Consider the following 3,983-nt stretch of genomic DNA (forward strand, 5'->3'; position numbering starts at 1 on the left):
GATGGTCTTATTTCTAACAAACATATACAGCAATCTTAATATCTATGATCAGCTGATCCAAGAGGGTTTTAATAGTTTATAAAGCTTCAGAAGAACCAAATCTATCAGACACATGTAGTTAAGTAGAAATGGAAATAGTTAAGTACATTTTTTAAGCTACTTTCCCTAAATTGAGAACTAGTGAAAACTGTACTTCAGTTAGTACATTTAAAAAAAACACAAAAAATAACATTCTTTGTTCCTTTTTTTTAATCCATTGAGGCTTTGTTCAAACTTTACAAGCAGTGTGCAGAGAGGTGGACGCAATACAATTAATCATAACACAACAGACAGCTGAGATGTAACATTTAATTTCCCTAATTTGTTAAACCACTGCAGCCTAATGTTTAATGATCAGGTATTGTTGATTTTCAAAGTAACTGTTTATAATTTTTTTACCAATATACTGTAATTAAAGCATGAATCCTGAATCGACCCCTTTAAAATATACCCATCATTTTTGCCTTTTAAAATTATTAAAAAACAAGTGCATTACTTCCACTAGTAATGTGTGCATGTATGAAACACTTTTTGAACACACAATTCTGAGACAATAAATACTTTTCTTTTCCCCCTGACATATAAAGAAGTGGTAAACGTTTATTTCTGAGTAAATAGTTTTCTGATCACTTCAAGTCATGACGGCAGGTAGTGCAATCCGTAGAATAAACTAGAGTACATTAGAACATACTCATCAGTATTTGATGTGTTGTTATGCGTCTCATCAAGGTGAACCATATGTGATCAGATTCTGAAACATTAACAATGTGTACAATGTACTTCCCCAGTTGAAGACATTTATTACATTTAGTGAGAGTGAATCTTTCTGTAGTAAATCAAATGGTTGTTCTACTCAGTGTGATTGACAGGAGAGATGATCAGAGGGGCAGAGTTTTTACCACCATTGTTAAGATGGGGACCAAAGAATGGGTAGAGTTTCTCTTTGAAGCAGCAGCCAGTGAAGGAGTAGATCAGAGCTGCAGTATCAACATCATAAAAGGAGACCAGACCCTCCTCATAATCCACAAACACCCCCACCTTCTCAGGCTGAGACTTCAGAGAGAGACAGACTGAAGGACCAGCATGAGCTGAGTACTGATTTCCATTCCTCAACACTATCACCCAGTAACCTTTCTGAGGAGACAGTGTGATCTTCCCCTTCCTGTTGATCGACTCTCTGGCCACTCCTAGAGTCCACTCAGTCTTCCCTTTAACCTGAACCTCGTAATAAAATCTTCCTGAAGAGAAACTCTGCTTTGCTAAGACATTAGCACAAGAATCAAATCTCTCTGGATTGTTTGGGAGATTTTTCCTCACATCACCAAGTTTAACTTGTTTTCCATCATCAGACAGGATGAGGTTGGGATGTGCTGTATCAGGATCAAGAGTCACCTCCACCTCAGACTGCTGGACCCTCTTCAGCTCCACCTCAGAGAGCAGCTTCTTCATCTGTTTCCTGAGCAGTCTTCTCCAGCTGAGTCACAGCTCTCCTCACAGTCCCACCATATGAAGGTGGACAGGACCCTGACTTCTGTCCAGTTCTTGGTGGGTGGAGCAGCGTTCAGGGACGTGAAGCTTGGAGGAGGTGGAGCTGGTCTTCAGAGCGTGAGAGCTGCTCCACCTCAGAGCTTCTCTTCTTCAGCTCAGAGACTTCCTGTTCCAGCTCTTTGATGAAGCCTTCAGCCTGTTCCTCTGTCTCTCTCTGCTTCTCTTTGATGGTGTCGATGAGCTCGGCCTGGCTTCTCTCAACAGACTCCTTCAGAGCGGTGAAGACCTGAACACCATCTGCTATCTCTCTGTCTGCTCCTTCCTTACTGAGCTCCACTGAGCGATTCATCTCCTGAATCTTCAGTCGTCTCTTCTGGATCATCTGCTGAATTTCAGCCTCTGTCTTCCCCAGCTCAGCCTTCTTTCCTTCACATCCTTCTTTCAGAGGAACAACATCATGTGTCTTGTGGTCTAAAACAGTGCAGAGCATGCAGACACACACCTGGTCGGTCTTGCAGAACAGCTCCAGCAGTTTATCGTGCTTCACACACATCCTGCTTTCCAGGTTCTCCTCAGGGTCGATCAGCTGATGTTTCTTCAGGCCTGCTCTTGTCAGGTGAGGCTCCAGGTGAGTCTCACAGTAGGACTCCAGACACACCAGGCAGGACTTCAGGGCCTTCAGTCTGGTTACAGTGCAGACGTCACAGGGAACTTCTCCTGGTTTGACAACTTGTTGCTCTGAGCTGCTGCTGCTGGCTTTCTGTTGAGCTGACTGTCTGAACTGAGCAGCCATCTCAGAGATGAAAGTGTTGACCAGCAGCTCAGGCTTTATGTTGAACACCTTTTTGCAGTTGGGACACTGACTCGGGACATTTCTGTCCCAGTGTTCAGAGATGCAGGCTTTACAGAAGTTGTGTCCACATGGTATGGCGACTGGATCAGTGAACACATCCAGACAGATGGAGCACAGAAACTGATCTTCAGTCAGCAGACAGCTGGCAGCAGACATGTCTCTCTGGGGACAAACGTTTTGAAAAAAACAAAACTGTAATTACATATTCTCTATTTGCCAGTTCATAGAGTCCTACGATCACTGGGGTAATTTCCAATTTTGAGAGAGAGAGAGATTTATTTTTTTTGATTTTTCAAACCACTTTTATTCACAAAGCAAATAACCAAACAGACACATTGACACACATTGACAGTTCAGACAACGACTGAAAATAAGATCCTCATTCTCCTCAGAACACAAAGCATTTTTAACCACATGGCCTCAAATTCTCCCACATTTTTTGTTAAGCAAAAGTAACCGTAGTCCGCTTTCAGTCTTGCTTTAACCATCCGCTTGAAAATCGAAACTGCATCGGTATCCAATGATCCCGCAACTTTATTCCTCCTGCTGAGGTAGATGGCCATTTTAGTCTGCCCCAACAAAAAATTAAAAAGCTGACTTTTGCACTTTTGCTTCTGGCTGTACCTACAACCCAAAATGAACATTGACTTAGAAAAAACCACATTAAACAAAATCAACATCTGAGTGAGTAACTGAAAAAGACAAAGGAGTCGACCACATTCTGTAAAACAATGAAAAATGTTTTCCCTCTGTTCACAGAAAGGACAGGCGTCAGACACTGTAGGGTTGATCACTGAAACAAACGCATTAACAGCTAACCGCAGCGTGGAGAATCCTCCACTGGAGAGCCCCACCCCTCTTAGTCAGCGGAGGCTTGTAGAGCGCTCTCCACTCAGGCCTCTGAGCCTCCGTCAGGCCCAGGTGGGCTCTCCACCGGGTGTCCACTCGCTCTTGGAGTCTGCTCTGATTCAGCACCTTTGTCACCAAATAATAAAATGTTTTGTTGGACATGGTGCTAAACTTAAAATCAGTAACATTGTCCAACTTTAACAAAAACCCCTCACAACTGAGATCAGGAAAACATTGCATCTCTGGAAAAGAGTCATTGTCATTTGGAGACTTCAGTCCGTTACAGTGAGCAGCGATCAGCGCCAGCTCTGACTGGCTGAGCTGCTGTTTCCAGCTCTGCAGCAGGAGGCTGACCACCCGGACTGACCTGAGGCTCAGACGTGAGGCCAGGCCTGCAGCGTTGTCCAGACGGGGGCCACACACCTCCACCACCTGGCCCAGCGTGAGGATCCTCTCCTCACAGAGTCTCTGTTGTAGAGAAGGCCCTACTCCACACACAAAACGAGATCCACGGACCACTGGCTCTCTGAGGAGCCAGAACAGTGAGCCACAGCACTCTGGTCTCTCTTTTTTGAGTAGTCCCCACACCTTGAAGAGACCTCCATAGAAACCCGAGAGATTGTTCAGGTGTAATCCTTTCAGGTCCATTAGAAACAGCGACTTAGCCAGACCACCACAGTGCTCCAATAAGGCCCGAGCTACGGGTCTCCAGACCAGGTCAGCAGGTCCAGTCAGGAACCTCTGGACGAACCGG

At 44.6% G+C, this 3,983-nt stretch overlaps 1 pseudogene; it reads right to left on the reverse strand.

Annotated features, from left to right (window-relative positions):
• Window positions 1–369: 369 nt before the first annotated feature.
• Window positions 370–3,184, reverse strand: LOC117534485 (annotated as a pseudogene).
• Window positions 3,185–3,983: the final 799 nt, after the last annotated feature.

This window comes from Gymnodraco acuticeps, unplaced genomic scaffold, assembly GCF_902827175.1.
Source record: "Gymnodraco acuticeps unplaced genomic scaffold, fGymAcu1.1, whole genome shotgun sequence".
Classification (NCBI taxonomy): domain Eukaryota; kingdom Metazoa; phylum Chordata; class Actinopteri; order Perciformes; family Bathydraconidae; genus Gymnodraco; species Gymnodraco acuticeps.